General features: G+C 41.0%; 1 protein-coding gene across 1 annotated transcript in view; it reads left to right on the forward strand.

Annotated features, from left to right (window-relative positions):
• Positions 1–5,231: 5,231 nt before the first annotated feature.
• LOC123374446 (pulmonary surfactant-associated protein D-like) overlaps positions 5,232–16,162 on the forward strand; it is a 48,098-nt gene continuing 37,167 nt past the window's right edge. The window contains exon 1 of the mRNA XM_045024452.1: positions 5,232–5,287. The gene's annotated coding sequence lies outside the window, so the exon portion shown is untranslated. The remainder of the gene's footprint in view (positions 5,288–16,162) is intronic.

Consider the following 16,162-nt stretch of genomic DNA (forward strand, 5'->3'; position numbering starts at 1 on the left):
TGAATACTATTTATATGCTGATTTTCAAGTGTCAAAGCCATTTTTGAGTTAATATGTATGGAAATGAAGCTTAGCAGAATTTTTTTTTTTTATTTGTATATAACTCAAAAATGTTTTTCTCTCCTAAAAAAAGCAAACATCCTTTGGCAGTGCTTACATATAAGCAATTTCAGCTCCAAAAGATAATTTCTTGGAAAGTTCAGAGCAAGTTAAAACAAAGTGCTATAAATGAAACTGTTTTATAAATTTGTCAAGCAAACCTATGGACCAGATTCTGAACTCAGTTACTTTTCTATAAATGTGGAATAACACCACTGAAGTCAGTGGCATTACTTCAGACTGACATCCATCTAAGTGAGATCAGATTTGTGCCCAGCAAGCATGTGTGAAAGGGAAGTAATATTTACTGATCAATCCAGAAGTCATCAAAACCCTATACTAATAAGTGTACACATATTATGGAAAGAAAACCGACTTTATTTGAAACTTACAATTTCTCTCACAACCATTTTTAAATTATAAAAATGTGCTGGGAGTTTCCTTTTGAAAACAAAATGCCACAAACAGGAAAAGCTGAAAGGGATGGAAGAAAATGCTAAAATCAGTAAGAGCAAGAATAATGGCCAGAACTGTACAAACTTGAACAGATGTATTTTATACATATATTAAATGCAAATAAATACTTGTACAATGTGATTAATTAGGTTGTTTGGAATGCTCTGTATCTGTATAATTCTTCCTAGTGAGACAAGCATGAACAATAGGGGAGATCCTGCAAAGCTATGTATGGATAATTCCACACTCCACTCCCTCTCTCTGTAGTTTGTCATCTTCCCGGGTTGGCACTCAGGTATGATATTAAAGGCCTAATGGTCATAATTACTTCAAGGAGTCAAAACCATGAGTGACACAGACAGCTAGTCTAGCTGAAGCTGGTTGAAAAATGATTAGGTGAAAAGTTGCAATTACTGAAAGATATTAGAGAACAACTGACCCAGACAGTTAGTCCAGTGTAACTCATCCAAAAAAGATTGGCTTGTCATCAGTGCGACTGTGAACAATTAACTTGCAAGGGGGTAGATCCAGCCTCAGTCTGGTTTTGATTTGATTCCTTTCTCAAACAGAGACTGCTGTCTTGGGTCAGCCCTAAAGCCATATCAGTCTGTCCATCACCACAAAATGTGTGTGGCGCTCAACAGAGATGTTTAACTTAGCTTTGACAGGATGCAAGAATCCTAGTCACCTGGCTTGAGAAGCCAAGAAAAGATGACAGCAGCTGAGAGTGAGTGAGACTTCACACACTTGGTGTGTGACATAAGGAAAAATAAAATGCTTACTAGTGGGCGGAGGGCCAATGGCTGATCTGAAAATGAACTGCTGATAAGCAAATGGAAACAGTAAGTGTAATATCTTTCAGGGACCCTGTACATTAATTAATTTGTAGGGCTGAGCTTGGGGAAGAAAATAAAGCCTTTGTATTGTATGAAGATACCTGCTATTGCGTGCAGTATCTGTTCCTGCTCATTTGGTCTGGACCAATGGAATTTCCTTCTGCTGTTTACCTCTTGCTAGGTAGATTGATCACTAGCTTGCTTCCAAGCTGCACTTCTTTTGCTGGCTTGCATGCTTTCTTCGGATTCTTTTGTCACCACTCTAGGCAGATGGCGTCAGTTCTCTCTGGAACAGGACAATTACAGGGATGGGGCAAAAAAGTGCCACAGGTGTTACTGTGCCCAAATACCTTCATGTGCCAACCAGCACCAGGGGAAGTTTGCATGGGTTTGTGGTTTACAAGGAACTTTTTTATCTCTAGCAGGGTAGATAAAAACGGCAGAGTTGGAACTCTGGAGAAAAGCTTTCACTACCATTGGTCTGTCGGGCTTGCATCCAGCAGAATAATTATACTGCAGCTGCTCAACCTGGGAACTCTCATTTGGCTGCTTGGGAGCCAAGGCAGTGTATTGACTTATTGAAACCAGCACAAAAGTGCAACAGCCAAAGAACTGGGAAATGGTGGCTTCTCACTTATTTATTTATTTGTATGTGACAGATTTCTGGCAAATGGGGAGAGGAATATGGGTTTTGGGATGTGACTGTGCAGCTGGTAGCTACGTATTTTAGTTATTTTGAAGGCCTGAACTTATCCTAAGTACTCTGTAGTAACCTGTCTGTCTTTCTCAGTAACTTGTATGAATTCCTAGATTTCTCCCTGCAGGAACAGTTTCATGAGACAGAGCTGCTTGAGTAATACAGAAAGTGATGCATGAATATTTTTGCAAAAAGAGTAGTGAGTTGAGGTCACTTTTACAATATTGTGACCCAACAAGCATTTGGACATCTGCCAGGTATTTGTGAATATCTCCAAATCCAAAAAGCTTCACAAATTATAGCACAAATGAGTAATCATCCAAAACTTCACACTTGACGTGTGGTGTTCATTGTCTGATGTTTTGACATTTCATTCATTATTCTCTCTAAAATGTTTGCCACCTAATCAAGGAGCAGAAACAATACCATGCGACTCATGTGTCTAATCACGTGCCACATATAGCCAAAGTGAACTGTTATTGAACAGTCCATAGACTGAAATTTGTAGAAGAAATTATTAAGTGAACAATTACAAATAGCTAATATGTTGGTAGTAATCAAGATCAGTTTGTGATGTTGCATTATCTTTAGAGTATGTATTAACTGGGGATTCTTAAGTAATCAATATAATTATCACTTTGAGGGCTGACAGGTTCTTGTCCCAAGATCAGGCCCAGTATTATTATTATATAGCTGGGAACCCTGATGTGTACAGTTACAACACTCACACTATAGGAATTCTTTAATATTTGCAAATATAGTTTATTAATACATTTAGCACAGTCACAACACCCCAATTTAGTAACATAGATACTACAGAATGTATATCTGCACACCCATATATTCACACCATCTCTTGTACAACCTGAAGTGTTAGCCACCATCTTCCTCATCACCATCACCTTCCCCATCATCACCAGTGGCCATCATTCTGGCACCTCTCAAGGACTACATCTCTCTCTCTCCTACTGACCCTAGACTGGGATGCCACTTTTATATGTTACCTTGATGCCACTATGTTTGATGCATATTCAGTAGGGGATTTTCCCCCTTTTCTTCATTTGTATTTCCTCATCTGACTAATGTTGGAGTGTCTGTTTCCTGTAGGTTAGTATATCAATTATCTCATCTTATTATCATAAATGTCCATTTGTTACCAAGGCCCTTTTGTTGTTAGGTATCACATTTGTTATTTCTGTCTTAACTGATTATTTCAGTTCTTTCCAAGTTGTTGTGTACCTGTTAAGTTTAAAAGGGTATGAACTTAGGAAAGCCTCTATGCCAGTGGTGGGCAACCTGTGGCCCTCAGGCCACATGCATCCTGTCTTGGTAATCCTCTGGCGGGCCGCGAGACAGCGTTTACATTGACCGTCCGCAGGCATGGCCACCCGCAGCTCCCAGTGGCCATGGTTCACATCCTCTATGTTAAAGGTCGCATCCATACATGGACCTTATGCTTTAGCACATCACCATCTATCTAGGTGAAAGATCCCAGACATATGTATGCTAACGTTGCCTTAGCTCACCATACAAGATGTGGCCTGCAGGTCCCTTGTGTTACAGCCAAAATATTCTCTAACTATAAACCTGTTGTAATAAAACAAATAATCAAACCTATAAGAAAAGATATATAGGCAAGCAAGCAGGCTAGCCTTAGATGTATCTCATGTAACTGTTATGTATGTCAGTTCGTTGCCAGAACACTTCTGTGGTTGAATTATGTACCTGTGGTCAGAACTTCCTCTTAAACTTTCAGCTCCTCAAATACTTGGAGTTTTCCGTTGGGCCGTTTATCTGTGCAAAGTTTACCTGTTCAAAGCTCATAAGCCTTAAGCCTTACATTAACGTGTTGAAGCTAATGTCTCACAGGATACAGGCCTGTAGGTTTCTTGTATTACTCCTGAATATAATGCAAAGCAATGAATATAACAAAGGCAAACTAGCCCACTGGGCTATAGTGAAAAGGGCTATATTTGCAATTAATATTGCAAAAAGGGCTATATTTGCAATTAATATTATTGACCACCAATAGTTTTATAAGGTCCGTTCCTGGGGAATGTCAGAGTGGGTGCTTCATCTGGATGCAGTTTCAGAAGCAAAGTGTGATCACTCTTTTCTGACTAGGATCCGAAGCTAGTATTAGGTGATTACACCTCTGGTTCTAGGGATCTCTCATGAGCTATTGCAGAGTTTTTTTCTGTCACATCACATCTTCTGTTCAACATGTATGCAAGACTCTCTGGGGAGATGAATGTAGCATGCGTTGTGGTGGCCCTAGAATCCAGATGGCATATGACTGTCACTTCTTCATGTGACGCAGCTTGTGGAATTTGATCAGCTTATCCAGTGCCTTGCTAGGACTGGGTCTTGCATGCAGGCAGGCTGGAGTGATTCAAGCCAGATAATATGGTGGTAGACTGGTAGAAATGACCCTAATAGGTGGCAAATGAAGGAGTTAGCCTGTTCGTTGTTTCTCAGTTTGCAACCTAAGATCTTGTTGGATCCTCATCTCCTTTTGGATATACAGGTAGCAGTAGGATGTGGCTAAAACTCTAGTCACATTACAACTCTTCATCTGTTAGTATCATTATTGGCTTTGAACATGGTTTGTGTCCATACACAACGTAGTTAATATTTGTTTAGTAACTGTGGAAGTTACAGTTTTTCATGATCAGAGGCATAGGCTAGCATGTTACTGCTTTCTGTGCCTCTTCACACACTGTTTTTACAATATGGACGGGACCGTTTAGTCCATGTGTAACTATTTAAGCTGATCCTTCTCTTTCCCAGCTTTTTGTGCAATAGGACATCCTGGGAGTGCATTGCCTCATATGCTGGTTGTACCAGTGTCTGTATATGTGCTCTGTTCCCAGATGAGGAATGGTAGAATAGCTGCCCTAATTTTCCCAGAAAGCATTGATGCAAACATGGCTAATCACTGTGCTATGGACACACAACCAAGTTTCAGGGGGCAAACTGCAGTATGGACGTGACTCAAACTTTGTTGCAACATGGTCAGTTGAGCATGTCAAACTGGTTATATAAACATATTGGTATTTATAGTGTGCACAGGGGCTGAGAGTGTTATGATGACTTGCCAGGAAGCTGCAACCTTTACCTTTGAATGAAGACTTCATCACAGCTATTCCTGATAACTGTCTGCCCTGAAGGTGAGGACAAGAGTCTTCCACTTGATTTGGTGGGTCAGGGTGAGTGGGGAGTGACCAGCTCATAGCAGCTGGAGATGGTGTTGGTGTCTGTGCTCTGGATAGACTGGAGGGAAAGAAAATCGAAAGCAAAGAAAGTGGTTATAGTTGTCAGGAAGGGAGGCATGAACAAGGCATGGACAATTGTTTTAGCTGAAGGCAGAGTAATGGTTGATATCTTATAGTGAAATGGCAGGATTTCAAAGTAGCCTAGATGTGTATTGAGCAGGGGAGAACATTCACTGACCCCAAGGCTGCAAGTGTAGATGATAGATAAGGTGGTGGTATTATTAGTACCAATACACAAGGGAGGAAGAGTCGGGGGTAAAATGAAAGGAGTTGGTTGTTCTTAGCTCAGTCTTTATTGGACAGTTCTGACATGGTTTCAAATCATATATGACGAGGCATAATATAGTTTTGCATACCTTTCAGTCAGGTGACATTCAGGGGAGTCTACTACAGTACTGCTGGATGTCTTGGGGGTAGTCTTTAAAGAAGAGGTTGATTTAAATTAATATCTGCCAATTTATCATAGCCTAAATGTGACAATCAAAATAAGATGCAAGAGGAAAAAACTAGTGCACAAACCTTGAAATGTCTGGGATTTAGTTTGTTGCCATAGGTAACGTTTTCTGTAACCATAGTTTCATGACTGTATTTCTGATGTCAATTTACAATATGTAAGAGCAACAGGCTCGTGTGGAATGGGGCAAGGGTGACAGCTGATTGTGTGCTATGTTTGGATTAATGATTTAGAGAGCAGTATAGTCCTTTGGGGAGACTCTGATGTTCTGAGAGGGGACCTAATTGAAATGTACTAGGGCTGGGGAAAGGTGTCAGAATAGCAGCACTGGAGACTGACATGTTCTTTATCCACAGAACAGATATACAATGGGAAGAGAGAGCATCCTTGGCTCTGTCCCCTGTCATAAGCCTTAATATGGATGCAGAAGGGCCAAAGGCGGTTCACCAGGTTTTCCCAGACATGTGATATTGGTGGGGATAACCCCATTAATGGAAGCATAGCCAGTGGTCAGGTGTTTTTGGAGGCCATACCAGTGAAACTGGACTCTCAGAGGGTTTTGGTTATGAAAAATCAGTGTTAAGTACAGCCACGGTGAGTTCAGTCTGTCGCTCACTAACTGGCCCGTTTACCAAGACTGCTTACGTGGGTGGTGCTTTCTTGTAGCATGAGTGTACACCTGCTCATTGGGAAGCAGACAGAGACCACCAACTCATTGCACGTAGGCTATAAAACAGCTGTCAGATGATAATGGCTTTCAATCACTACTAGCTTAGGCTGGAGTGAACATGTTGGCTTATTCCATTACTTACACCTGAGCTAACTAGCTCCTCAGAATTTGATTCTTAAAGCAGCATCTCTGCTTGAATACAGAAATAACATCCTGTTCTTCCCCCACTTCTCCCCGCCCTCTCACTTATGTCCTTCAAAAACAAATGAGGTGGCTGTTTCAACTCCAATAAATGATTACTCTTGGCAATGTGCTTAACTGAGAGAGATAGGGTTAATACTGCAGCCAGTCCTCAGAAAACTCTGCACGAACAACAAAGAAATTACAATAAACTTATCAATAAAGGTTAGATTCTGATTCAGCCAGATGACAGAAATGGATAAACAATTCACTCTTCAAGTCTAAGAAACTATTTAGTCTAAAGCTCCCCCCAGTGGCTGATGTACACACATCTCCCCCTAAATCTAATAGTAAGAATAGTAATATTTGTGCCCATATTCAAAATATAAAAGAGGTTTCTTAACATTTGTTTTCAATATTCCTAATTCAAGGGTTGCATTAATTATGAGCATGTTTATTTCCACCCTCTTCCTGGCCAACTCTTCATTGGTCGTGATCAACATTAACAGCAGAAAGTATAAAGAAAATCAAAACAGTGGGTTTCCTTAAATGCCATTGACACTACTGAGCAAACACCATGAACAGCTTAATTAATGCCCAGTCACGTCCACAAGGGGATGCCGCAGTTGCAGCTTTGCAGATCATTAGTTTGTGCAGCATGCTGTCCTCGTCCACATGATGTTTTACCACTGAACAGTCCTAATATTATGGATGTTGTTTGCAAGGTGTTTTGGTAGCATTGATCTATTTGCATCACTCCTATGTTCATGACAATGCTGAGCCTTAGTTTTAGCCACTGCTTGGTTCCTCCACCCCCTTCTGTGTCTTACCAGAGATAATCTCTTTAGAGGCAGGGAAGCTGTCCACTTTAAAATTAGGATCCTTGCAGAAAACCCTGTAGGTCAGCTGATAATGGATAAGCTCCAGATACACTGGCACAAAGCTATAGAGACATCTGTTGGCAAAACTTTCAGTTGTTCTTACTGTATGCTAAATGAAATATCACAAGAAAGCTCATTCACTCAACGTTTCCAGTGGCAAAGGAAAATAAAGTAAGGAGAAAGCAACAACAGAAGGGAGGTGCAAGAAAAGAAAAACAGAGTTAGATTGCTCTAGTGGCTTTCATCCATTAGATGGAAAGCCATGTCTCTCTGTACAACCCCTAGCACTATAGGGAGACCATCCTGATTAGGTTCTATGGACACTACTGCCATATAAATAATGACAACAAAGGATCTCATAGTATTAAATTCTGATATATATACAGATCATTGAAAGAGAGCTGCTTCTGGGTGGAACTGAGCAGGTTCTTAGCAACCCACATTAAAACTGCACAACTCCGAAGACACAAAGAGAAGAAGTGAATAGAGCAAATGAAGAGCAGAAATAGGAAATATAAGGACAACATGAAAGAAGAAAGAGGTGATTACTGTGGGGGGGAATGAGCACAGAGTGTTGTGGGGAAAGTGAAGCTTGCACATTGTCATTAGTGGACATAAGTTGTGCTAAATGAGGTTTTTGTGGGAAGCACGTCCTTCCCTACCCACTCCCAATTCTAGCCTGATCCTAACTCTGAAGTGGGCAGAGGCCAGGACTGCAGAAGGAAGAAGACACAGAAAAAGGACATATAAAATATAGAACCAGAGAAAGGCAGCTTTTTCCTAGACTTCCTATCTGCCCTCCTGGAAGGCTTTAGAGGCCAGTAAATTTTGACTTGTTTTTTTTTGGATTCTGGGGGTGGTGCCTGTACTTAAAAATATGAATGCCTGTGGAACCTGCGCTACCTCTTATGTATTTGTGTCTGGTAATCCAGTCCCAACCTCTGTGGCGTTACCCCAGACATAGGAATTTGGCCCTGTCTTGGTTCTTGTATCACTAACTACAGTAAGACACTATATATATATGTAGCAAGAAGGAAGGCAAGTGAGTAAAAATGATACAGGCTAAAAATGTAAAATGCACCTAAGTCCCATAAATTTCCAATGGCATTTAGGCTCCTAATTTACTTTTTTTAAATTGGATTTAGGCTCCTATGTCAGTTAGGCACTTTTGAAACTTTTGCCCAGTACACTTATTTATGAATTTTCTAAATATTCATTCATAATTGAATATGCATCCTGAACTGTATGTTTGTTTCATCATAAAGAGAAAACAAGAGAGAAAAATTGATTTTAAAATACCTAAATTATATGAAACCTGGAGAAAGAAAGGGGGGATTTGGGGAAGTAGCAAAAAAGTTACAAATATAAAACATAAAAAGCATGATCAGAATGAAGAATGCATGAAAGAAAAGTCTAAGGAGCAGGCAGCATGAGGAAGACCTAGAGAAAGAAAGACAAGAAAGAGGAATTTCAGGACAAGAAAAAAAAATGTGGAGAGAGCAGAGAGAATGAAGGTAAATCAGAAATATACCAAGCAAAAGGAGGGATTTGGTTTCTCCTTTAGCCTTTGCAGAGAAAGAGGTTTAATTTTGTTCTGTTTTTCAGATTACATTGGCACAGGTTTAAATTTCTCTAGTATTGACTGAAACCAAATCAAAAGGACATGCATGCCGTAGTTTGAACCCAGTGTCAGAATATCTGTCTTTGGTATTGACTCTTATCATATGTAAATTGGAGAAACAGGACATGGCCTCTCTCTGTCCTGTAACACTCTCAGTTCTCACAGGGCTAAGTGAGAGCAGAGTCCTGAAGACAGGATATAATCTGGGCCTTCTATTTGTTATCCAACCCCCCACACCACCCCCTCGTGCGCGTCCTCCCATAACCATCTAGACACTGTTCTGATCCTTCCAGCCTGAAATTAGTAGTAGTAGTAATTTTAAGTACACATAAAGGTTGCCTATTCTCTTACCCTTAACAAATCACGCAGGCACTGTATGTTCCAACCTCCTGTATCTAGGCACCACTAGTGCATTGGTACACAAAAATATATAATTGCTGATCTTTTGCTTCCCAGCTTTAATTTTCTCTCTTTCCTCAATAGCCTGGACCAAGCTGGTCTTTTAAATGTCCTTAGCTCCAAAATACAAGGCAATAAATTTGGCTGCCAAGCCAGGCAAATTCTTGGATATGGCATAATAGGCCTATGCCCCATTCAGTTAGCGCCAATTTCCTGATCCCTTTCTGATGTCCATTCTCAATGATGGGATATGAATGTGTGTTTGGGGGGGGGAGGTGGCAGCAACAAGAAGGAAAATTTTAGAAAATGAAGTTTCATGTAAAGAGAATACCACAAAAATACCGCCAGGTCTTAATACACTTACTCTGGTTTAGTAGAAACAGACTCCACAAAGTTGACTTAGTACAGTAAGGCCTGGTCTACACTGGGAGGGGAATCGATCTAAGTTATGCAACTTCAGCTACATGAATAATGTAGCTGAAGTCGACCTACTTAGATCTGCTTACCGTGGTGTCTTCATTCTGGTAAGTCGATAGCTGACGCTCTCCCATCGACTCCGCTTCCGCTTCTCGCTCCGGTGGAGTACCAGAGTTTGACAAGAGAGCACTCAGCAGTTGATTTATCGTGTCTAGACTAGACACGATAAATCAACCCCCGCTGGATCAATCGCTCCCTGTCGATCCAGCAGGTAATGTAGACAAGCCCTAAGGTAGTATTCAAGGCTAGTAAGGGTATCAGAACCTGGACCTACAGGTTATCATGTATATACATAGAATGTGGACAGTATTTGCTGTTAAAAATAAACAATTACCATATAGTGGTATTTTTCAAGGCGCCTGCCCTGTGTGTGTGCTTGTGTGTGTGTTTGTCAGTGCCCACACATAGCTTATACAAACTGCAACAGAAACTAGGAATTATGCATAAAAATATAGCCTGTGGAAGAAGTGATAGTCTCTAGAAGCAAGAAAGTGAAATAGTTTAGAATGGGGAAAATATTTTAAAGGAAAACTCAACCATTATTTTTAAAGTATTTTTATTCCATAGTTGTCCTTTGAGAAAGTACAAAGAGAATTATTGATGAAAAATCAAGGACATTTAAAAAGATACATCAGGGAAAGTGTCTTCTCTCTAGAATGAAGTTTCCCACAGTTCTTTGATAGGATTATATATATAATTCAGTAAGAGAAGATCCTTCCATATGTTTTCCATCAAAGCTACTTAATGTAACAGACTTCTTAACACTCTTTTTGTTTAACTGAATAAGTGCTGCGTGCTAAGAAAAAGTCATTTGTCAGCCTGCACAGACATATATTGTGGCATATTCTTCTGTCCTATGGAATCCAAGCTTAAGCTGTCAACATTATTAAGATCATGTACAGAGAGGTTCACCTTTTACTCCAGAGGGTGTTCTGCACCAAAAAGTTAAACATTTGGCAAAATTCTGCAGATTTTATTTGTCAATAAATAAAAGTGGAGACTCCAACGTGGCGGTGGGGAGCACAGGCCACTGGCTGCATGGAGGTTGGAGATCACCCAGCAGCCTGCTCTCCCCCAGGGACACAGACTCAGCAGTGCATCTACACTCAACCCTGATGTAGTGCAAGGGAGGGGCCTGATCCAGAAACACCGTGGGGTCCTGCCCCTCCATGCCAGGTGCACCAAAAGTGAGAGGGACAGAGTCCCACATGCACTCCCAGCCCAGGTCCCCAATCCAGATGAGGGCAGGCAGGCTAAGCCTGACAGGATCCAAGTGCAGAGGGGCTTAGTGTGGAGGGATCCAGGTGTGGTGTGAGAGGGTTCTGTGTGAGGCGATCTGGGTGCAGGTGGCTCAGTGGGTGGTCTGGGTGTAGGGTGGATCTGGATGCACAGTGGCTTGTTGGGTGCAGGAGGAATAAGACTCTGCAGGGGGTCCACATGAAGGTGGTTGGGGATCAGTGGGTGGGTCCAGGTTCTGTGGGAGTGGGGCTTGATGGGGTGAACATCTGGGTGCAGCTGTTTGGTGTTCAGTGGGGTGGGGGTCTGGGTGTGGGGGGCTCATCAGGGTGGTCCAGGTGCAACTTGTCAGGGTGGGGTTTTAGTGTAGTGGGGGTGGTCTAGGTGCAGAAGAGGAGTCAGCAAAGGCGTCAGGGTATGTAGGGGTCTGGGTCTCTGGGGGTGGGGCTTGGCAGGGGATTCAGGCTGTGGGGGAGCAGGGTCTGGGGAGGGTCCAGATGCATGCAGGAGCAGCTCCTGGTACAGTGACCTCTCCCCCTGTGGCTGAGGAGCGATGGGGGCAGCAAGTGCGGGGCAGAGCTTCCTGCAGCTGGGGGAGGTTTCTGGGGATGGGTCTAACCCAGCCCCGGCCTCTCCTTGAAGGGGAAGAGTCCCAGCTGGGACTAGCAGCTGAACCTGGTGCAGGGTGGGAGCCACCAGCTGGGAAGTCCCCAACCCCCGTAGTGATTTCTCTCTCCACTGGCTGCTCTGGGTGCCCAAAACAACATGCCCGCACTGCTGGGAAAGATTGTGGGACTGCTCTTGTGGCTTCCCTTTGCTTCCCCATAATTTTCTGCAGGGAAGCAAAGAAATCTGCAAGGGACAACATGAATCCTGCACACGGACAGTGGTGCAGTATTGCCCCAGGAGTAACCTTTACAGAGCACTTCAAAACCAGACCACAGAGTGGTTCAATGTGGACACTGGCATGAAACAGGGCTCCATTCTCTCTCTGCTGCTGTTTCACATTGCCATAAACTGGATATGAAGAAGTCTGTTAGCAACAAAAACACTTGTATAGCATGGGTAGATGGCAAATGCCTAGAAGATCTACACTTTGTTGCTGATGTTGCACTACTGAGCAACACCCCAAAAAGCTACAAAGACAGACAGACAACCTGGCAAAAAGAGCAGGCCAAGCATGGGTCAAGATCTGTTATGCCAAAACAACCATTCTTGAAACCCAGCCATTAAGCAGTAACATCACATTAGAAGGCGAAAACATCAAGAAAGTACAACAGTTCATCTACTTGGGAAGCACCCAATACAATATAGACCTATACAATAGAGACCTTGAGAAGGAAGTGACATCAAGGATAGGAAAGGCATCCATAGCATTAATTAAACTCAACAACATCCCACAACAAAACTGAGAATTTTCAGCTGAAATGAAATGAAATCTGCATTAACATACGGGTGTGAGAGTTGGAGATCTACCAAACCCGTAGACAGAAAACTAGACGCCTTTGAAAATAAATGCCTATGAAGGATTCTGAGCATTGGATGGAAAGACTTCTTCACTCACAAAGAGATCCAAGAAATCACCAACTAGCAGCTAGTCTCCACCAGAATCGTACGGAAGCACTGGACATATTTGGGGCACGTACTCTGGCTGCCAACACACAGACTGCCACATGAAGCTGTCAAGTGGAAACCAACTGGCTTGAGGAAAAGAGGGTGCCCAAGAGAAATCTTAATAAGAGCCCTTGGCAGGATGGGCAGAACAGTTGATCTGAGAGAGCAGATGGAAACAGCAACAAATGACAGAGAGAAATGGAAAACTAGTTTTCAAGCCGTGTTCCACCTCTGGCTTGGGAAGGATGTAATGGAATGTGTGCTAAGAGGTATAATGTCACTCTACTGTCTACAATGCTGTTGATGTGACTTTACCTCTTCTCCTTCCCCATCAACCTCCTCAAATTTGAGCCAGATTCTGCTTTGTCACAGCTGTCTAAATCTCCATTAACGTTAGTATGTTTACTCTGCTATAGCCCCAAAATTCTGAAGACCGTTTGAAGCCTGAACTGTAATGTCTTTTTACCTCTAAATATAATGGATTAAATTAAGAAATAAATCAAAACCAATGTTTTAAAGTATATATTTGGCTCTGTTACTTCAGTGTTACTCCAGATTGACAATAGTTAAATTGTTGTCAGATTCTGGCCTTAATCATTTTGGTTTTCAGAATTTCTCCTTAAGGGTATGATAAACAGCTGTTGCATGTTTGAGACCTCATGATCTTATCTTTTCTTTGCTGTACCAAATAGGCATAGAGAGAAAGAAAGAAAAAGTATTTGTGGGAAGGGGGCTGTTTTTATTTTATTTTTTTTCTTTATCTTCTCTGTTTTAGAGAGACAGTGTAAACCCTGGGCCAGTGAATGCAGTATTGCCAACACTCACAATTTTATCACGTTTTTCATGATATTTGCTGTTTGACTTAAAGCCCAGCTCCTGGAGATAGGCAATTATATGAGTGTACCATGGAGTTGCAAAAACCAGGAGACAAATACAAAGAACCCAACCTTTTTATTAAAAAAAAAACAAAAAACAAAAAAATACTAATGATTTTTGAGCCAACCTCATTTTGGGGGGGGGACGGTCCTGACTCATGGATTTTGAATGTTTGAGGTTGGTAAAACTGTGGAGTGGTTTGTATTTGCAAAGTATCTTGTGGTGACATTCCTGGACAGACGAACGTGAGATACAAGTGGTATGTAGGTCTGGTGTTAGGCCTCTACACAGAGGTGAATTTCACCCTAAAGGTGTTATCCCATCACTTCAAATCACTTCAAACACATTTTCAGTACTTCTCATGCTGTTGCATGATTTTTCATATCCAAAGGGTAACTTACTATGTGAATTACTGTGATTTTTCATGCTGAAAGATATCATACAAAAGGACCTGACATAAACCAGAGCTCTGGCAGTTGAGTCAAAACACCTCAAAGCAATATGACAAAACATGAGAAAGGTGATGATAATAAAACAGTTGATGTTACCTACCCTGCCTATCCATAGGCAGATGGATATTTGTTTATATTGAGGATACATAGTTAATGGAGTGAGGTAGAGATCAAGTTCCCCTCCCTGCATACCAACTACCCATTTGACTACAGATATTTTAAGAAAATCTCTGATAATAAAAAATGACAAAGGATCATATCAATTAAAATATCATGGCAGATAATGCAAAGAATATTAAAATGCTTTGCCTTACTGCATGATGGCCAAGAACCTCTTTTTACACCAGTTTTTAAAGGTGAGATGCTAACTTGTCCTCTACGCCCATGCAGGGATGTAAGGAGGTTTAAGTTGCCCTCTTAATGCCCTTTGCTGGTGCATAGCAGTGCTGGGAAATGGCAGGGAGTGGCCTTGGTGAAGCAACTATTTCCCCTCCTGCATCGTTGGATAGGGACTGGGTGGAAACTTGGCCTCCCCCATGGCCTCAGTGTGCCAGTTGGTGCACTTGAGCTGGCACCAGGAGGTTTTCAGTTTCTGTCAGGCAGAGGGTGGCTGCAGATTACTTCCCCCTGTCCCAGGGGAGAACTGGGGACCAGATTGAGAGTCACAATCTAGTCCCCTCTGGGTCTATTCCTGGGTCAACACAGCTGCTTCTGCAAGGGTTGTGGCAAAGCCACAAATGAGCCCTAAGACAGTATATCTACAAACTTGCATATATGTAATGCAGAAATCTACATAGATAGATTTTAGACATGATCTCTTCGCCATTTTATTTGTTTCTGAAAAGAGAAGTGGGCAAATACAAATAGTACTGTAAAATCATCATCAACAATTGGGCATTGATTTAATTGAGACAAGTAGCTATAGAGAGAGACCTAATTGATTGATTTAAAATGTTTCCCTCATAACCTCTAGATACATAGGGAATCAGCCCCAAAATAATCAAAGGAGAAAATATCATACATCCAGTTGATTTAATACACAATCATTTCTTTATCCAAATTATGCTTTTGTTAATTTTTTTTATGTTCATTATGTATTATTTTTCTCACAGGACACAATAGACAATATGCAGATGCACGACAAATCTAATGTACTATTTTTATCTTAGATATTTGGGAAAAGAAACACTTTCTGGTAGAGTTGCGCAAATTTTTTTGAGCTCCTTTTTTGTGGAAAAATATAGATTTGGTTCAATTTTTGCTGATTGTTTCAGTTGGAAAAAAACCCTCAAATGTCAAATCAGTTCATTCTGGCATCTTCTAAATGAAACATTTTGATCTTTCATTTCACAAAGATGTTTTGTTTCTGAATTTCATTCAATTTTATTTAAAATATTTTTTTATAAACCTTAAAATTAAAATGAAAGGTTTTTTGACATTTCACTTTACTGAAAATTTAGAAACATTTCAATGTTTGGTTGACCTGAAACATTTTATTTTTCAGTTTCTTTCAGATTTGCAGCCAAACCAAATATTCAGTTATTAGCTCAGCCCTACATTCTAGTAGCTTTAAAAGGTGGCTAAAAATGATGGAGGAAATGAGAACTAGAAAAGCTCAATTTGTTTTACATCTTTCATTTGTTAATAAAATGCATTCATCAAATACATTCACAACTTTAGTGACTCCTTATGTATCCCAGAAATTTAAATAAATGATTCTTGAGTATATCTGGCATTTCTCAAAGGTTATGATGAAGAATGAGAATTGAATCTTAATCATGTTTAGCTACTTTAAAGTTGAAACACATATACCTATGTATTCAAGCAGCTGGGAGATCTCATTAAAAAGAATGAATGAACAAGGAAGCAACTTTTAGTTGTGCCACTAGTACGTGGTCGAACTCTATGTACTATATGCCAATTACTCCTTGTGTAACTA

This window comes from Mauremys mutica, chromosome 7 (assembly GCF_020497125.1).
Source record: "Mauremys mutica isolate MM-2020 ecotype Southern chromosome 7, ASM2049712v1, whole genome shotgun sequence".
In the NCBI taxonomy this organism is placed as follows: domain Eukaryota; kingdom Metazoa; phylum Chordata; order Testudines; family Geoemydidae; genus Mauremys; species Mauremys mutica.